The sequence below is a fragment of the Littorina saxatilis genome, linkage group LG17, assembly GCF_037325665.1.
Source record: "Littorina saxatilis isolate snail1 linkage group LG17, US_GU_Lsax_2.0, whole genome shotgun sequence".
NCBI classification, from domain to species: domain Eukaryota; kingdom Metazoa; phylum Mollusca; class Gastropoda; order Littorinimorpha; family Littorinidae; genus Littorina; species Littorina saxatilis.
The window spans coordinates 46687427-46708756 of NC_090261.1; the positions used below are offsets into that span (position 1 = coordinate 46687427).

General features: G+C 38.6%; 1 protein-coding gene and 1 long non-coding RNA gene across 3 annotated transcripts in view; one reads left to right on the top strand and one right to left on the bottom strand.

Moving 5' to 3' along the window:
* Positions 1–10107: 10107 nt before the first annotated feature.
* Positions 10108–18590, bottom strand: LOC138953492 (uncharacterized). 2 transcript variants are annotated; one of them, XR_011451544.1, is made up of 8 exons: positions 18474–18590; positions 17710–17791; positions 17273–17366; positions 16458–16720; positions 13120–13274; positions 12715–12788; positions 12326–12406; positions 10108–11887 (listed from the first exon to the last, which is right to left on the bottom strand). It is a non-coding gene; the product is annotated as an uncharacterized lncRNA (long non-coding RNA). The 2 variants fall into 2 exon arrangements; XR_011451543.1 differs by lacking the exon at positions 18474–18590 and having other exon boundaries at positions 17710–18121.
* Positions 13309–21330, top strand: part of LOC138953490 (uncharacterized) — a 43394-nt gene continuing 35372 nt past the window's right edge. Inside the window, exon 1 of the transcript XR_011451540.1 lies at positions 13309–13613. The gene's annotated coding sequence lies outside the window, so the exon portion shown is untranslated. The remainder of the gene's footprint in view (positions 13614–21330) is intronic.

Below are 21330 nucleotides of genomic sequence, written 5' to 3' on the forward strand. Positions count from 1 at the left end.
GTGGTAACAGTAACATAGCCAAAAAAAAAATAGGGTAGGTAGGTAGGCAATCACTTTTTTTTTTTAAACTTTTTTTTCTGACGTGTACAAATTAAACCTACTTGACAGGGAAATAAGTGTGCGACTCGGGCGCTTTCGCTTTCATTGCGTTTTTTGCACTCGTTTTTTTTGACAAATGTAATAAAAAGTTATAGGATCGGCCCCTAAAAATAGGGTAGGTCGGGTTACCGTAACCACACCTATTTTTGACTCACATGCGAAGCAAAAGTGAGTCTATATACTCACCCGAGTCGTCCGTCCGTCCGTCCGTCCGTCCGTCCGGAAAACTTTAACGTTGGATATTTCTTGGACACTATTCAGTCTATCAGTACCAAATTTGGCAAGATGGTGTATGATGACAAGGCCCCAAAAAACATACATAGCATCTTGATTTTGCTTCAAGGTCAAGGTCGCAGAGGCCATAAATGTTGCCTAAAAAACAGCTATTTTTCACATTTTTCACATTTTCTCTGAAGTTTTTGAGATTCAATACCTCACCTATATATGATATATAGGGCAAAGTAAGCCCCATCTTTTGATACCAGTTTGGTTTACCTTGCTTCAAGGTCAAGGTCACAGGAGCTCTTCAAAGTTGGATTGTATACATATTTTGAAATGACCTTGACCCTGAACTATGGAAGATAACTGTTTCAAACTTAAAAATTATGTGGGGCACATGTTATGCTTTCATCATGAGACACATTTGGTCACATATGATCAAGGTCAAGGTCACTTTGACCCTTATGAAATGTGACCAAAATAAGGTAGTGAACCACTAAAAGTGACCATATCTCATGGTAGAAAGAGCCAATAAGCACCATTGTACTTCCTATGTCTTGAATTAACAGCTTTGTGTTGCATGACCTTGGATGACCTTGACCTTGGGTCAAGGTCACATGTATTTTGGTAGGAAAAATGTGTAAAGCATGTGAGTCGTATGGGCTTTGCCCTTCTTGTTTTTTTTGTATTTAGTCAAGTTTTGACTAAATATTTTAACATCGAGGGGGAATCGAAACGAGGGTCGTGGTGTATGTGCGTGTGTGTGTCTGTCTGTCTGTCTGTGTGTGTGTGTAGAGCGATTCAGACTAAACTACTGGACCGATCTTTATGAAATTTGACATGAGAGTTCCTGGGTATGAAATCCCCGAACGTTTTTTTCATTTTTTTGATAAATGTCTTTGATGACGTCATATCCGGCTTTTCGTGAAAGTTGAGGCGGCACTGTCACGCCCTCATTTTTCAACCAAATTGGTTGAAATTTTGGTCAAGTAATCTTCGACAAAGCCCGGACTTCGGTATTGCATTTCAGCTTGGTGGCTTAAAAATTAATTAATGACTTTAGTCATTAAAAATCTGAAAATTGTAAAAAAAAATAAAAATTTATCAAACGATCCAAATTTACGTTTATCTTATTCTCCATCATTTGCTGATTCCAAAAACATATAAATATGTTATATTCGGATTAAAAACAAGCTCTGAAAATTAAATATATAAAAATTATTATCAAATTTTTTTTTTCGAAATCAATTTAAAAACACTTTCATCTTATTCCTTGTCGGTTCCTGATTCCAAAAATATATAGATATGATATGTTTGGATTAAAAACACGCTCAGAAAGTTAAAACAAAGAGAGGTACAGAAAAGCGTGCTATCCTTCTCAGCTCAACGAATACCCCGCTCTTCTTGTCAATTCCACGGGCACTGCCTTTGCCACGGGCGGTGGAGTGACGATGCTACGAGTATACGGTCTTCCTGCGTTGCGTTGCGTTCAGTTTCATTCTGTGAGTTCGACAGCTACTTGACTAAATATTGTATTTTCGCCTTACGCGACTTGTTTAGGCCTTACCGCCTCTTTCCAAAGTAAATGACGTACACAGTTTTGCGTCACTTAACCTTCACAGTACCATACTCATGAACGGCCCATACGCTGGGCGAAAAGTCTTGTTTTGGCACTATAACGTGGCATATAACATGAAACATGAAGTTAATCAACTGAATTTTGTGGCATTATACCTGTGCGATTCACATCAAGTTAGACAACGTACGCCATTTTCGGTGCATTTTCGTCGATTGAACAACAACATTAATTAATTATGCTTAAGTTTGGAGCTCATTCCGTCAATCAATTTCACGACAAATGTTCTTGGGCTTGCTTACATGGACTTGTATCCAAAAAAAGTCAAGAATGCCACTAGATTCTGAGCGGCTATGATTGAATTTAACAGGCGTTGCCTACCCGGAACCGGGGTTAGAATGAGAACAGCTAAGCCATGTGAAGAAAATCAACGTAAGTATATGACACTTCTTCCACAAATGAAGCCTCTTACCTAGTCATACAGAAATAAAGTCGAGTACTTCGTCAGCCACAATGTAAAGCTTTCCCCTCTCCACGGGTCACCGTCATGAACTAGCCGGAAGTCGCCTGTGACACGAACGAACGCTGTCTGCAAGGGGCCATTTGATTGGAAATTAATTATTCATGACGCGACTTCCTTCCCTGTTTTGTAAAGTACCTTTTGATTGAGACTAAGTTTCATCCAACAGACAGTCCCAACACAAAGGTTTTTGATCGAAAAGTATAATGCCAGTGTAAATAATTATTATGGTAAACTTGCAAAGGATTGGTGCTTATATAGACACTTTTTTCATTGATGCCATAGGATAATTGTATTGATTGATTTCGTATGAACATTTTTGAATGTGATACCCCCTGACCCATTTATTCATAACATGTTATACAGTACTTGTATGCCGATAATTAAACCCCATGTATACTTGGAGGCTAAAGTGTGACCACCGTCCCCACCTACCCTCCCTCCCCTCCCCTCCCCTCCCCCAACCTCAGCCCCCCCCCCCCCCCCCCCCGCCCTCCATTTCCCCTGTCTTTTCAACAACCCACCCTACTGTCTATGTCTGTGTCTTGTCTAGGTATGTGCGTGTGTATGCGCTAAGACAGCCATGGATACGTTATGTTGATAAACTCTGTGTATGCTCTTTGTTATGTTGTGTTTATATGTATATGGCCAAGAATCTGTCATGGCGTCGAAAGAAGGAAAGAGCCCGCTTGAATTATTTGGCAGGCTCCTGCTTCTAATAAACTTTTTTTGCAAAGAACATTTTTGTGTTGGATGAAAGAGGATGAATGGACGAACGTTTTGGTATAACATGGTGGCAAATTTATGCCGTAAGCAATGAATAACGGACTTGTGATTCCAACCTTACCTAGTCATTCTGGAGAAAAAAGCGTTACGCGATTTTGGGTGCTTTCAGTTTTGTAAGAACTGTACTCCGAACACGTGCGCGACCGGTAAATCCTTCATACAAACCAGACAGGAAATGAATGCAGTGTTTAATGAGACCAAAAATGAGCTCGACGGAGCTGCCAACTTCGTTCATTTCGCTTGGAAAAGTGATGCGAGATGTACGTTATTATCCTTGTGTAAATTCGGTATCGGTCAGTCAAACGGTCGTACAGTCCGCGGAAAATGTAAGATGGCCGCCAAAGATCGATTTCGAGGTTCACACAGTCTACTAAGTCTAAAATAATATTTAAAAAATTGCTTGCAATGCATGCTTTGTCTGTGATTCGTGAAAATCGACATGATTTGTTGATTTTGTGTAAAAAAAAAATTACTTATAACCAATATAAAACGTTCTCGTTTTGCCGAGATGTTGAGACAAGCGTGACCTAACTAGTCTCCCTTGGTCATTTGCATATGATCTATCAATGACAACAGGACTTTCACACCTACGTGCGAGATGGACGAGCCCAGCCCCACGGGTAAAGTGTGCATGGTCGTCATCCAAATAGTAACGTACATCACTTTTGAGAATGAAACTGCTATAAATCGAGTGATTTCTTACGAAACATGATAAATACAATGTTTGAAAGGAAAAAGTATTCGTACCTGAATGATTCAGTCGAAAATCGAATGTTGTTGAATTTTTTTTGGGGGGGGTTGGTGGTTTTGTGTAGGTGTTAGTGGTGCCGGCTTGGTTACCCATAGGTCTGTGACATTCTTAGTTTATATGATCAAAGCTCATTGGCAATTGCAAATATTCTTAGGGAGGTAGGTAAGTCATGCTATCTAATTTTTACATTTAGTCAAGTTTTGACTAAATGTTTTAACATAGAGGGGGAATCGAAAAGAGGGTCGTGGTGTGTGTGTGTGTGTGTGTGTGTGTGTGTGTGTGTGTGTGTGTGTGTGTGTGTGCGTGCGTGCGTGTAGAGCGATTCAGACCAAACTACTGGACCGATCTTTATGACATTTTACATGAGAGTTCCTTGGATTGATATCCCCGATTTTTTTTCTCCGTTTTTTCGATAAATGTCTTTGATGACGTCATATCCGGCTTTTCGTGAAAGTTGAGGCGGCACTGTCACGCTCTCATTTTTCAACCAAATTGGTTGAAATTTTGGTCAAGTAGTCTTCGACGAAGCCCGGACTTCGGTATTGCATTTCAGCTTGGTGGCTTAAAAATTAATTAATGACTTTGGTCATTAAATATCTGAAAATTGTTAAAAAAAAAATAAATTATAAAACGATCCAAATTTACGTTTATCTTATTCTCCATCATTTTCTGATTCCAAAAACATATACATATGTTATATTTGGATTAAAAACAAGCTCTGAAAATTAAAAATATAAAAATTATTATCAAAATTAAATTTTCGAAATCAATTTAAAAACACTTTCATCTTATTCCTTGTCGGTTCCTGATTCCAAAAACACATAGATATGATATGTTTCGATTAAAACACGCTCAGAAAGTTTAAACGAAGAGAGGTATAGAAAAGCGTGCTATCTTTCTCAGCGCAACTACTAAACCGCTCTTCTTGTCAAATTCACTGCCTTTGCCACGAGCATGAGCGGTGGACTGACGATGCTACGAGTATACGGTCTTGCTGAAAAATTGCATTGCGTTCAGTTTCATTCTGTAAGTTCGACAGCTACTTGACTAAATGTTGTATTTTCGCCTTACGCGACTTGTTATTATTATTATTATTATTATCATGAGAGCTTATATTGCGCCAACCACAATTAACCGTTGCTCTCCGCGCTTTACATATTAATTTCTGCCGTTTGAAATTGAATTTTTTTTACAGACAAACAGACATTTTTTACGCACAATATATAACGCATTCACATCGGCCAGTAAACCTCTAGCCATTACGGCGAATATTTACTTTTCGCGGCCTATTATTCCAAGTCAAACGGGTATTTGGTGGACATTTTTTATCTATGCCTATACAATTTTGCCAGGAAAGACCCTTTTGTCAATCATGGGATCTTTAACGTGCACACCCCAATGTAGTGTACACGAAGGGACCTCGGTTTTTCGTCTCATCCGAAAGACTAGCACTTGAACCCACCACCTAGGTTAGGAAAGGGGGGAGAAAATTGCTAACGCCCTGACCCAGGTTGGAACTCGCAACCTCTCGCTTCCGAGCGCAAGTGCGTTACCACTCGACCACCCAGTCCATTTCAGGCTGTTTTGTTTTCCTCAGGCAAAATATAATTAAAACTAATGAAAAAAATGTGTTTCAATTTGCATCCGGCAGTTAGGGTTAATTATTTTGCGTTTGGGGATGTGACTTTTTTTTTAAATGGGATATTATATTTGGTTTGGGGTTGTGGCTCCATTTTATCTGTGGGCAGGTATTTAAGTGTATAAAAGACATCACAATTTCAGGCAAGTGTTTCGTTACAATGGAACTTGGAAGAAAAGTGTTGTTCGGCAGTACAGTAAAACCTGTCTCTAAAGGACACCCTTGGGGTATGGTAATGGTGTCCCTATTAGACAGGTGTCCTTTCTTCACAGGTGGAGGGGCTGGGGCAATATTTTACAAAGAACACGTAAAATGTACAAGACACTTTTTGTCAATTCTGGAGTATGTATTTATTTTTCAACACAAAACACAAGGTAAAAACTTAAATAAAATTAATTAAATAAAATAAACTTAAATAAAATTACCAGATCATTGTACAAGGCAAAGATTGAGGGCGGTGACAGGAATAGAGAGAGAGAGAGAGAGAGAGAGAGAGAGAGAGAGAGAGAGAGAGAGAGAGAGAGAGAGACTGACTGACTATTAGGGTTTAACGTCCTCTTTGACCAACTGGTCTATATTGGGACAGGTATTGGTAATACGCTGAAGATATGGTGTGATGCTTTGATTCGAACAAGCCCGCTGTGGCTGTCTCCTTCGACACACCAGCATTGGGTTTGTCTCGTTGAAATGTTGATGCTTGCATATGTTTTTTTTCAGTGTGTGTGTGTGGGTGCGTGCGTGTGTGTGTGTGTGTGTGTGTGTGTGTGTGTGTGTATGTGTGTGTGTGTGTGTGTGTGTGTGTGTGTGTGTGTGTGTGTGTGTGTGTGTAACTTAGAAAAGGGACAGGAATGACTGATGCACAGACACTTTGTTGGGATTTCCTGGTTTTGTCATTAACATCCTCGTCCTAAGCGCGTAAGCCACGATGCTAGCTCAAAAAGCCTAACGTCATGCTATCATCACTCACTGCTCTTACAAACGAACACACACAAACCTATGAATAAAGTAGATCTTTCGGGATTTAACGTTTTTTTAACTGCCAAAATTTTACTTTTTATTCTTGTTGAAATTCACATTTCATAAAGATCGGTGAAAAATTAGAAAATAACGGTTTATAACTGACAAAAGCTTAGTTTTCTTCTGAAAAGTACGTATTGAAACTCAGTTATGGACAACGGACCTACTCACAAAATTTCATAAAGATTGGTGAATTAACTGCCAAAAATCAACTTTTTATTCTTGTTGAAATTCAGTTAGGGACAACCAACCTAACCACAACATTTCATAAAGATCGGTGAAAAATTAGAAAATAACGGTTTATAAAGTTTTTTTTAACTGCCAATAATTAACTTTTTCTTCTTGAAAAGTTTGTATTGGAGATTAGTTAGGGACAATGGATAACTGTGCCAATTTTGGTGTAAATCCGACAATTAGGGACCAAGAAACAAGGAGCAGAGTGTTTTTTGGCGGTTAAACTGTCATTTTAACAGTTTAATGATTTGGTGAAATTTCTTCCACCACAATACAATACAATGTTTTTTCTACCCATTATTGCAAGAACACCAAAATCACATTTTTTTGGAAAAATCGCTTTCACCCATGCTAGAACCTCCCCTTAAGTGCTCAAGACACTATACTGACCCCCCCCCCCAGGTGGCCCATACCAATAAAAACAGTTTTATTCTGCTAAAAACCACATCTCCTTTCTTACCCACAACAACATTAATAAGATAAAGCAAGTCTAAAAAATGGTGTTTGTGTATAACTTTTTGGACACACTGACAGATTCCTGAAAAAACGGAATTTAACGTTTTTTTAACTGCCAAAATTTTACTTTTTATTCTTGTTGAAATTCACAACATTTCATAAAGATCGGTGAAAAATTAGAAAATAACGGTTTATAACTGACAAAAGCTTGTTTTTCTTCTGAAAAGTACGTATTGAAACTCAGTTATGGACAACGGACCTACTCACAAAATTTCATAAAGATTGGTGAAAAAACGGGATTTAACGGTTTTTTAACTGCCAAAAATCAACTTTTTATTCTTGTTGAAATTCAGTTAGAGACAACCAACCTAACCATAACATTTCATAAAGATCGGTGAAAAATTAGAAAATAACGGTTTATAACGGGTGTTTAACTGCCCCAGGTGGCCCATACCAATAAAAACAGTTTTATTCTGCTAAAAACCACATCTCCTTTCTTACCCACAACAACATTAATAAGATAAAGCAAGTCTAAAAAATGGTGTTTGTGTAACACTTTTTGGACACACTGACAGATTCCTGGCCATATAAAAGAAATAAAATTAAAAAACAAAAACAACGTTTCATCCAACTTTATCTGTCGACAGCCAAGACATAGGCCCCGCCCACCTCGTGACGAGTGCCTGTGATGCTTCTCTTCTCACACACGTGCGCGCGCATAATTAATAGTCTTGGTCAGATCATAGATGTGTATTGACAGGATCGCCAACTCGTTGCGCGCGCTCAGCAAGTAGCGGAAAGCGGAAAAGACGCTTTTGACAGTAACTTTACTTCCGGTGCAGTCTTTCAACACATGGAGAAGAAGGAGAATTTCGAAGGGGAGGTGGAGTTTGTGGCTGAGGTATGTGAAAAGCAAACAAACCAATACAAAAAGATCATTGCTGATGATTGAAATGAGTCATGTGAATTAACAATAAAGATTGATTGTGGACGGCACGTCATTATTTTTTGTTTTTAACACTTGAAACGCGAGAGCATCTGACACACTGGTAAATCCCCGAAGCTGTGCACGCAAGCTGATCAGCAGATCGTTTTTGTGCAGAATTCTCGCTCACATCGGCCACTATTTTAGCTCAGCGAACCGACAAATTTGCAACAGAACAATTTCTGAATGTTAGAAATTCGGCTGTAGATTTATAGATACCCTTTCTATTCCATGGTTGTTGTTTTTTCAGGGGGAAAGTACCGACATCTCAATCGCTGAAAAGATGACAGCATCACCACAAAAGAAACTCCAAGAATTACCAACAAAAGTAAGTAAAAATATTGACAGATCTATGTAAAAGACTATGCACAATTTAGAACTGGAACAACAGATATTTAAGAAATAACCGATAAGTGATATATTATAACTGAACCATTGATTGATTTGAATGTACATCAATGATGCATGGAAGTTAAAAATGGTGCAGGAACTGAAGTCAGATCAACACATCAAAAAGATCAGTGCAATATATTTGTTTTCTCTCCCCTCTAGCATAATTCTGTTTTGATATATGCTTGATGTCTTCTGTTGTTTTTAAATTCATTGTCACTTCTAAATTGCATGCTTTATTGCAGAACGCTTGTTCTTTCTGCCTTTCAACTGCCTTTCACCGGAGCTCAGAGAGCTTGTCGACCTATTCTCCACCAAATCGTTCAACTTCAAACGTCTATCAACTGCCATTAATAGCTATCATCCAGCTATTTGTATGGACAGTTAGACTTATTTTTCCAGAAATTTAGTTTTACTAAGGGTTTATTGTTCTGCTTTTTTTCAGACATTCCGTCCCGCACCAGAATTGCCAGAGGATGTTGCAACTACAACTTTGAAGAACTGTGTCGTGATGTACAGCAGCTTCCCGAGTCGTGGTGCCTCGCGAAGAACGAGGTGAACCAGGTGGTTAAGGTTGTTGTGCTGGAGCCTGGAGGCCAGCTTGTGTTGACTTTGAGTCAGCATTTTCAGTGATTTTTCTACGCAGCTGGTGGTGTTTGGATTTAAAGTGTAAAGGAAAAAGTCCCTCCCGAAGCAGCGTGCTGCAGTTTAGACTGGCTTGGCGACAGTGTTGAAGTGAGTGACAAGTAACATTTTCAGTAAATCGCTTTGTGTTACAATTATTCAACACCAATTCTTAGCCAAGAGAATGATTTTTTTTTCTTTCATTTGGAATGTTGTGTTTTATAGGTTAGGTGTGGAAAATTGGATTTGACTGTAAAGCTCTTTAGCAGAGAATGTAAATAAACTTGACCAAGAAATTATTGCGACAAATTTCAAACTCCCAAATTAAAGCCTTGATTAATTCCCGTTAATTAATTAATTAAATTAAATGTCACAAGAATTTATGCTTTAATTTGGGTGCAACATGTTGAAACTTTGTTTGAGAATGCATCTACTTCATTGATTAAATATATGCATGTATATGAATAGGAATCTTTCTTGTCAAATTGTGCGAATTGAGACTGAGTGAGATAGTGAATGTTGGTACATTACAGGGCCGGACTAAGCAAAGAGGAGGGGGGCGGGGGGGGGGGGTTGCCAGTGGTGGTCCAGGGGGATGTTCCTCTGCCCCTTGTGGGGGTCAGGGGGCGAAGCCCCCTTAAGCTGAAGGGTAGGTCATATTCTGAGATAGGAAAATGGTCGCTCCTTGCATGAAACGGCATAAAATAAACAATAATACATTTTTTTTTAAATAAGTGAGGTACATGTATGTTTAGGGGGGGAGGGGGGGGGGTTGCACAACCCCCATAACTCCCCCCCCCCCCCCGGTAGCCCTAGTCCGGCCCTGCATTAATTGTCACTGTATGGTGTGTGTGTGTGTCACTGTGACCAAAGATACATATGCTCTATTTGAGTTCATACAACTTCCAATTCCATTCAAACGTTAACAAAGTGTTGCTTTCTTTCTTTCTTTCTTTATTTGGTGTTTAACGTCGTTTTCAACCATTCAAGGTTATAACAAAGTGTTGCTGGTATGCGACTGAACATGTTCTATTACGAAAGCAAAGCAAATTCCAGTGTACATAGTGGTCAACATAAAAACAATGAGACGCATCGATGCAAGACATTTATCAAGTGGCTGACAATTGATTGCAAAATATCTCACTGTCAAAATATACAAAGGAATTAGGTTTGAACCATAGCAAAATGAATATGTTTCAATTTTTCATGTTGCAGACTTAAATTTACATGGACTCATGAAAATACAGAACAGGCACTGAACAAGCCATGTGATACAATACTGAACCAAATAGGAAGAGAAGTACATTTTAACGACAGCAGATTTTAACACCAAAAATCGACACCTAAGACAACAACCAAGAAGTTCAAATTCAATGTACATGTACTTGATCAGATAGGATAGTTTGTACTGCATGAAGAAAGATCATACACAACACACTACAGACATCCTTCCTGATTGTTCTCAACATTGTATGTTTTCAGCTTTTTCCTCAAACTCCTTTCTTTCCATGTGCATTTCATTTTGTCCAACATTGTATGTTTTCAGCTTTTTCCTCAGTCTTTTTTTTCCATGTACATTTCATTTTGTCCATCATTGTTTTCAGTTTGTGGTGGAGTCTTATTTAAAAAAAAAACAGAACATTTTGCAAAGTGTCTTCTTGAACAGCTTGTGACAGATCAAATGAATACAAAGTGTCATAAAAACACACCGGAACAGCATCACTGTTCCTGCATCCTGCATGCTTCAATAAAGTCATCTGCTTTTGCCTGTGTGTTGATGCACAGGTTTCTCAGAAAATATGTTCCATGGACATCAAATCACCAAAGGGAAGTAATCGCTCTTTATGCATACGACATGTGTAATAGATTAAGCGAGAGTTGTACGGAACCTTTTCTCCTGGCACGAGAGGATGAAAGTCGCTTGTATATTTCAATACTTGTTATTCTCTCAGGTGCCAGGAGAAAAGGTTTTGTACAACTCTCGCTTACTCTATTACACAGTCATGTCGTATGAATAAAGAGCAATTACTTCCCTTTGGTTATTTGATATCATCAACGCTTTGCCTCATTCTGTTTAAGATTTCTGCTTTGTGTTGCATGGACAGACACATCTGCAATACATTGGGCTTGACAAAGGTCAGTTTGCCCTCGTTCAGCATGCTTGTCATGTCAGGGGTGGTTTCACTCTCTTCACTGTAGGATTCAGGTGCGCAAGTCAGGCCTTCCAAACACTGCAATTTCTCATCTCTGTACGCACTCTTTTGGAGACACCAAACTCAGTGTTTTAGCTTTTTGGCAACACATCCTCCAACATACTTTGCATTGTCCTCTTCATCCTCTTTGATTTCTAATGCACTTACTGGTTCCCTAGTTTTTCTTCATAGGCCTTTAAGACACCAACAGTATAAACATGTTCAAGGCAATCCAGGCTGAAACTGCAGGGGATACTGTCAACTCAGTAATGCCTGAATGCTGGGTTGAAAAAGCAGAGTAGTACCTGGCCCACGCCTTCTCCTTGGCAGCATTCCCAACCTTGCCTCAGGGAACTAGGCAGTCATGAAGAAGCAGAAGTTTCTCTTCCAGATCTGCACCTAAAACACAAAAAATAAAATATTATAATTAAAACAACACACAAATATAGCAGAAATCAACCCAAGAATGAAACTGAAGATGTAGATGCATGCACACAATCAAAACCAACAACACACGACAAAAACCCAAAACTACACTTTACATGAATGGATGTGAACATATTAAATTTTGTATTCCATTTGTCGTTATAGAACGTGTTGACAAACCACTTTCATGAATCCTTATCATGTCTTACAACTATGACATGTGCTATTAATGATCCTAAAAAACACATGAAATATTGTAGTGGCAGGCATGTACCTAAAATATTTGTAAACAGTAGCCTCTCTGTGCAACGAAGCAGTATTTTTGCTCGAAAACTATGAATGAAAGTGATCTTTCAGGTACTGGGACTTTGCAAGCTGATTTTTTTTATACCGCCTTACTCAAAAACTTACTTTTCAATTACTGAATTGGTCGACAAGCCCTCTGAGCTCCGGTGAAAGGCAGTTGTCATTCTTGATAGATGCACAAGCGTTCTGCAATAAAGCATGCAATTTAAAAGTGACAATGAATTTAAAAACAACAGAAGACATCAAGCATATATATCAAAACAGAATTATGCTGGAGGGGGAAAAAAACAAATATATTGCACTGATCTTTTTGATGTGTTGATCTGACTTCAGTTCCTGCATGCACCATTTTTAACTTCCATGCATGATGTACATTCAAATCAATCAATGGTTCAGTTATAATATATCACTTATCGGTTATTTCTTGAATATCTGTTGTTCCAGTTCTAAATTTTCATAGTCTTTTACATAGATCTGTCAATATTTTTACTTACTTTTGGTAATTCTTGGAGTTTCTTTTGTGGTGATGCTGTCATCTTTTCAGCGATTGAGATGTCGGTACTTTCCCCTGAAAAAACAACAACCATGGAATAGAAAGGGTATCTATAAATCTACAGCCGAATTTCTAACATTCAGAAATTGTTCTGTTGCAAATTTGTCGGTTCGCTGAGCTAAAATAGTGGCCGATGTGAGCGAGAATTCTGCACAAAAACGATCTGCTGATCAGCTTGCGTGCACAGCTTCGGATTTACCAGTGTGTCAGATGCTCTCGCGTTTCAAGTGTTAAAAACAAAAATAATGACGTGCCGTCCACAATCAATCTTTATTGTTGATTCACATGACTCATTTCAATCATCAGCAATGATCTTTTTATATTGCTTTGTTTGCTTTTTACATACCTCAGCCACAAACTCCACCTCCCCTTCGAAATTCTCCTTCTTCTCCATGTGTTGAAAGACTGCACCGGAAGTAAAGTTACTGTCAAAACCTCTCGCAGCCGCAGACGGGAGTTCGAAACAGGGCCAGCGTTGGCGCGCGCGCAGAGTTGGCGATCCTGTCAAGGGATATCTATGGTCAGATGCTCGTCACTGATTTTACGCCCAGACTAAATCCTCTGACGTCATCTTAAATATGCCACACATGTGTTACGTCACGTCAAAGTTCTGTCTGGAAGTTTGCTCAATATGGAGTCTATGCGAACAACTTCAGCAGACCTTATTTGTATCAGTTTATTGGCAACATACCGGAGACGACCGGACTATTATTTGTAGAATTAGGACAGGGTATATTTCTGGTTCAAACATGAGCCGACATGGAAGACGTCACCTCCCGAGAAGCCATGTTTTCCCCCTTCTTTGTCTTCTCCACATTTTCACTGCTGCGCAAGGTTACGGTATGGAAAGAAGTTTTGTAGTGTTTGTGCGAAAACGCATTGTAATGTTGCGTCGCCCAAAACAAATAACGGTTTTGGGTGTGACGAAAAAAAGAACAGGGCCGGAGTGCTATGTAAATTATTAGCAATTCTTCCAAATCAATTAAAACAAGTCGCGTAAGGCGAAAATACAATATTTAGTCAAGTAGCTGTCGAACTTACAGAATGAAACTGAACGCAATGCCATTTTTCAGCAAGACCGTATACTCGTAGCATCGTCAGTCGACCGCTCATGGCAAAGGCAGTGAAATTGACAAGAAGAGCGGGGTAGTAGTTGCGCTAAGAAGGATAGCACGCTTTTCTGTACCTCTCTTTGTTTTAACTTTCTGAGCGTGTTTTTAATCCAAACATATCATATCTATATGTTTTTGGAATCAGGAACCGACAAGGAATAAGCTGAAAGTGTTTTTAAATTGATTTGGACAATTTAATTTTGATAATAATTTTTATATATTTAATTTTCAGAGCTTGTTTTTAATCCGAATATAACATATTTATATGTTTTTGGAATCAGCAAATGATGGAGAATAAGATAAACGTAAATTTGGATCGTTTTATACATTTTTATTTTTTTTTACAATTTTCAGATTTTTAATGACTAAAGTCATTAATTAATTTTTAAGCCACCAAGCTGAAATGCAATACCGAACCCCGGGCTTCGTCGAAGATTACTTGACCAAAATTTCAACCAATTTGGTTGAAAAATGAGGGCGTGACAGTGCCGCCTCAACTTTCACGAAAAGCCGGATATGACGTCATCAAAGACATTTATCAAAAAAATAAAAAAAACGTTCGGGGATTTCATACCCAGGAACTCTCATGTCAAATTTCATAAAGATCGGTCTAGTAGTTTAGTCTGAATCGCTCTACACACACACACACACGCACGCACACACACACGCACGCACACACGCACATACACCACGACCCTCGTTTCGATTCCCCCTCGATGTTAAAATATTTAGTCAAAACTTGACTAAATATAAAAATATGACACTACCCGCATATTGTAGGTATGTTACAAAAAAATTCAAAATCTTCATTTAACATTTTGATCTATATCACTTGAAAGGGCAGAAAATCAGCATTCCAATGGTATATATAACTTTGAGATTGGATAAGTGTAACCCGAGTTATGAATTTTTAAAGTAATAAAATTCGTAATAGAGGCAAAGAGGATAGAAACCATTTTTGACATTTTTCAGCTAAAATTAACTGTAACTCACACATTTGTTTATCAATATTGTTCAATTTGGTATCAAAAGAAAGGTTCAGAGCTCTATCAAACAACTCTGCATGCCGTGTATTGGCAGAAGGCAGTAAGTCCAAATTTGGTAAAAACGAGATTTTCATATCATAATGCAGAGGGGAAAAAGGCGCATCTTGTGTCAAAATTTCTAAGATGTGCGATCAATATTTATGGACTTTTTGAAGAAGTAAGTCCACTAAAAAAATGTAATCGAAGGATAAAAATCGGCAAATGGAAGCAAGTCCAGGGACTTTTGGTTTTCAGGTTTGCACTGGACTTACTTCCTTGCAAGCCTCAAAACGAGTTTGCATGGTTTAGCGCTCTATGTCCATTAACCAATCGCGTTCACCCTTTTGTAATCCTGACTGCGGTTAACCAATCAGAACTAAGCTTATTGTATCACAAGGAACTTAGTCGATAAATATCGACAGGGGGCGGACAAATGGTTTACATGTGAAATGTGTGTATATGGGTGTGGTTCTGAAACAAACAAATGTCAGTCCTCCTCGGTTAAGCACCGTTGTCATGTCAGTTGAAGAATCACAATCACTTTCTGACAGCTCACTGAACCTCAGTGCTTCTAAACAGCGCAGTTTCTCGTATCTGTATGCACCTTTCTTGAGGCCCCAAACTTTCTTTTTATATTTAGTCAAGTTTTGACTAAATATTTTAACATCGAGGGGGAATCGAAACGAGGGTCGTGGTGTATGTGCGTGTGTCTGTGTGTGTGTGTGTGTGTGTGTGTCTGTGTGTGTGTGTGTGTGTGTGTGTAGAGCGATTCAGACTAAACTACTGGACCGATCTTTATGAAATTTGACATGAGAGTTCCTGGGTATGAAATCCCCGAACGTTTTTTTCATTTTTTTGATAAATGTCTTTGATGACATCATATCCGGCTTTTCGTGAAAGTTGAGGCGGCACTGTCACGCCCTCATTTTTCAACCAAATTGGTTGAAATTTTGGTCAAGTACTCTTCGACGAAGCCCGGGGTTCGGTATTGCATTTCAGCTTGGTGGCTTAAAAATTAATTAATGACTTTGCATTTGGTCATTAAAAATCTGAAAATTGTAAAAAAAAATATAAATTTATAAAACGATCCAAATTTACGTTTATCTTATTCTCCATCATTTGCTGATTCCAAAAACATATAAATATGTTATATTCGGATTAAAAACAAGCTCTGAAAATTAAATATATAAAAATTATTATCAACATTTTTTTTCGAAATCAATTTAAAAACACTTTTATCTTATTCCTTGTCGGTTCCTGATTCCAAAAATATATAGATATGATATGTTTGGATTCAAAACACGCTCAGAAAGTTAAAACGAAGAGAGGTACAGAAAAGCGTGCTATGCAGCATAGCGTAACCACTACCCCGCTCTTCTTGTCAATTTCACTGCCAATGCTGTGAGCGGTGGACCACGAGTATACGGTCTTGCTGCGTTGCATTGCGTTCAGTTTCATTCTGTGAGTTCGACAGCTACTTGACTAAATATTGTATTTTCGCCTTACGCGACTTGTTTAGTTTCTTCACCACACTCCCAGCAACATACCTGATCACATCCTTCCTCACACACTGGCACCGGTCGGTCATTCGCGTTGTCTTCCTGTTTGCACCCATAGGTTGCTTCGACCAGCCTTTCAAACATCCTGAGGCAAATGGAAGCTGATGCATGAGTCGACTTGGTGACCTCTGTAATGCTTGCATGGCTTGCGTAGTACAATGAGTGAGCCTTTTCCTTGGCCGCGTTCCGGAACTTCCCTCGTAGACCAAGGCATGACTCAAACACCTGAAGTTTGTCCCGAAGAACAGCACCTGTCAAACAGACCACAAAGTCTTACACTTGAACACATACAATAGAACCACCTTTGTATTACCTCAAACACTCTGAGAAAGCGGGTCTTTAAAAGGAGGCAGTCTTAAAATGAAGGAAAATTTACAGAAGTTATGCACAGACAAACTGACAAAATAAGGTCTTAAAAGGGAGGGATTATCAAATTGGGGGGGGGGGGGGGTGGTCCACTGTATATATATATATACAATAATAGATTTTTATTAGTCCATATCTTGGGATAATTCCCTGCCTCGTATAACTTTAAAAGAAAGGCAAACACACACACCATTGTATCCAAAAAGAACACTTGCACATTGACAAGTCTGGAATGTGTACGCGAATGATCAACAATAATTACACGTATGCCATACAGGGAGCACTGCTTACTTGTCATGTATATATGACAGCTTATTCTCAGCGTAACTGAATAACTTGAAATTTAAACTTGAAATTGTTTTACATTATAAGCAAAAGTGAAAACACTACTCCAACAAAATTGTATTCATTCATACAGTGTTTCCCTAAACACTTACAGTCCAAGGTTTTAACATGGCTTCACAGATCAGCGGACAGGCATTCATTTTCTGCAATCTCACTGCACACCTCTTCCAAAAGTGGAACTGTCACCTGTTGACATTTAAAAACACATGTAAATGTACACACAGTGACACAATAAAAAAATCATGCGTAATGAGAATTATCCAAAAATATTATATGATGCACTGGTGTCAAATGTGTTATGGTATTTTATGTTATCACAGAATCTAAGTCTTGAAAAATACACATGCTCACACAAAAATATGGCAAATACCACATGAGACTGAAATATACACAAATCTGCAATAACTTGACTGAGAAATCACAAGCGGGTGTAGTTGTAGGCATCACAATCACAAGACAAACAAATTCTGCCTTTATGTTTAATATTTTTCAACATTAAATGTTGCAAATGTAACGAATAACTTCTCACCTTTTGTGAAATAATACTTTGAGCTTGACACACTTCTGACTGTACAGGGGTTTTCATCAACAACAAAAGTGGTGCTTGCTTCCTGAAACAAAATTATTCAATGATGAAAAGAACTGAATGTGGCAGTGTTCAAAGTGATATTCAAACTTGTATACAACTATCAGTACCTATACTGTAAAACGAGAAGGCTATTGGCATGCTCGTCAATCAGTATGTGTCATTCAGTGTTTTGTGCTGTAACAATGAAATGCAATCAATGCAAGTTCTTGTAGTCTAGAAATAAATACAACAATAATTTCAATTGAAACCACAAACTAGTCAAATAAATTGTGTAAATAGTTGGACAAAGAGATGCTTATTAACCCAGGGAAATAACAGGATTTCTTAGCAAAACTTTCCCAACCCAATTACCTGATTCAGTCCGGCTTTTTTGCTTTTAACACTTACTTTCAGTTTCACTAGAATATATCACAACTACAAGAATAACAATGGAACAGGAATGAGATTTTGTTTTGTTTTTGTAAACTACATCAGGATTTAACTAGTTTGGAAGCTCTGCTTACATACAAAATACAGACAGTGACGTTCAATCGTGGTGGCTGATCAGTGCACTGACTGAGACGGACGATTCGATTTGATCGCTTCACCACGCCTTTCCAACTATGTGCTCCCATACAGTTTTGGTAGATACATGCTTGTGCAAGTATGTTATTAGTATTACCAATATGAATCTTATTTTCCTTTCGATGGTCAGTTTTACTCACCTCTGTAACGGCAGTCACCTCTGCGAATGCTGTCGAAGAATCTAACCGAAAGTAAACATTCTGGGAATCTACGCGCATCGGCCTTGACGCAAGTTCAATACTGAGCCAATGAGCGCGATCCAGTCTATCTCTGTTGAGGCCTTGCAAGGTTTTGACAGCAACAATAATTATTGTAGTTCTCTAAGACTTTATTTCTGTTTGATTTGTAATATGTTGGGAAGACATATTTATCAATTGATCAACAAAATAAAACATAATAAAAAACGACACAACGTACGTACATTGTTAAAATTATTATTGGCCAACGTTGAACATTTAACGAAGGCCTTAATCTTTCCGCACCGTAGACCAGATTAGTAGGTGCTTGATTTTGGTATTTTGATTTTACATAACATTAAACCTTTCTTGGGGTTCATGGTCTTGGCAACAGCCATAATAATATTATATCATGTATAATATTACATTTCAGCATATTTGAATTACATGTCATCATACCAAACTGTCATACATTTTTATTCCCACATCATTCTGATTGATCACAACCAAACCTACTATCAGTGGACACATCCAAATGTAAGCGCCTGTTCTTGACAACTTTTAATCGATCTAAAAATAGCAACTTGCTGGGTCCTTTGCCGCCAACAGACACTGTTTGGCCTGTAGGTAAAATGTACAATGTATTTTCTGATTTGTGCACAAAAGCTTTTTTTCTTTTTTCTTTTTTTTAACATAACAATGTTTAATGTCACTGTATGTTTAAAAGACCATGGTCATATTTGTAAAAAAAATGTTAAATTAGAAAATAAATAACATTTTGGTTCATGATTTTTCCTACATCTGTGCTGAAAATAAGAAATAAAAATGTCGGTATATAAGTCACTCAAATACAGCTAGGTATGAATGGCTCGGTTTGAGTTTGTTGCAGTTGACCCTGCACAATGCGACGTATCATGTTTTTGTTGAACAATTTTGACGTCACCCCTCCCATAGGGTGACGTATTTCACAACTTCCTGTGTTACACAAACTCTGTGATGACCAATTTTGCCTTCCCCCCTCCCATAGGGTGACGGATTTCACAACTTTCTACAGATGAACAATGTTGCCTTCACCCCTCCCATAGGGTGACGGATGTCACAACTTCCTGTGTACACAAACTGATGACGTATTTCACAACAAAATGGCGCTGCCCATGGTCAACCTCTAAACTATCCGTATAGAATGGGGGCGTCCTCGCCCCCATAATTATTTCCCTGGCCTTTGTCGGGAAAAATGGCGATGAGAGCTGCTGCCGACGTGTTCAACTATCCGAAGCAACAGTAAGTTGGTTTGTTTGTTTCATTTTTGTTGTTGGCAGTTTTGCGTTCCTGTCTGAAATGACTCTCTCTCAATTCACGACTTTCCGACCTTGACATTGTAGCTAGGGTCATGTGGGCGTTGGCATCATTGTCCAATCAGAAATAGTCAATGATCATCTCCTCAGTGTGTTCCGGTCCGGAACGCAAAACAGTTTGTGCGGAAAAAGAGAACGTGGTTTGACAACTAAAGGGCATTTTGACCGACTCGCACTACAGCATCGTTCAAATGTGGGAGAATGACACATCTGACAAATAGCCAGTGGTTACCAAGATGAGAAACTGGGGATAGGAATCGTAATCCGTATGTAAGTTTGAAGCGGCCCTGACGCTGTTTGTACGTCAATCCGAAGAGAAGCTATCGTACTAGGCCCTAGGTGACATTTCGTCAAGTTCCACTCCCAGTTTGCCGACTCTATGGGCCTCCCCCCGCCAAACTGCTGCACCCGGTGGCAGGGAAAGCAGTTCGACTTAAGGTGACTGCAGGGCAAGTTCAATTTTGCAAGCTAAAAATAAATGTTCTACTACCTTGTCAGTCTAGATCTGGAACTCATGAAACAGCACTATTCAAATCCCCATAAAGTGAGCTGGTGTTTTTCTAGATCTAAGCATCGACCGAATTCAATAGAAATGTTCCTTGCATGGCATAATTATTTACCTAAATCTGTTATTAAGTTTGTTGAAAATCAAAGTATTCGTTTTTTGTTTGTTCGCGTGTCTGGTTTTTGCTTAGTCGATTAGCTTACACGATGTGTGGCTTTTTATTTTGTAAGGGTGGTTTAGCATGTATAAAATGAGACCTAGACCACATACGCCATGAAAGTAGAGTTCCCCGTTCAATACCAAGATTGCCAGTATTGATATTCAGACAACTTTTGGATAAATGTGTGGGGCTGTGGTGTTGCAGTGGTAGATTGTTTGCACGGGTATGTAGGTAGGTACGTGTACATCCGTGTGCTTTTGGTGCAGGCATTTGTGAAGCAGGAACATGCAACATTTTTGACAAACATCAGGGTTGTGTGTGTGTGTGTGTGTGTGTGATAAAACCAACTAAGCTTACATCCAGCACAAAAAGCTTCAGCTCTACTTCACCAGTCAAAGACAAACGCATTGTTTTATTCAGCTTTTGACACATATATTCACTCGATCAGAATCGAACCCTCTTCGTGAATATTTTATTTCAGAAAAAAATAACATATTGATTCTACACAACAAATGGTATTGCTATAATAACATATTGATTCTACACAACAGATGGTATTGCTATTATCCTATGAGTATGAACGATGAAGACTAGCAACCGAGACAGATGAGGCATCAAGTTTCTTAGCCTTTTAGCCTCTTATGTTGCATACATGTCATTTGTTTTTAATTTTTATCTCCTGATAACTGACCAGAAAGGTACGTACAAACATCGATTCTGCAACTACCTCGTAAACTTTTCGATCGCTAATACACCAGAACTTGATACAGTATGCAACACTCACAGGCTTGATTACCTGTT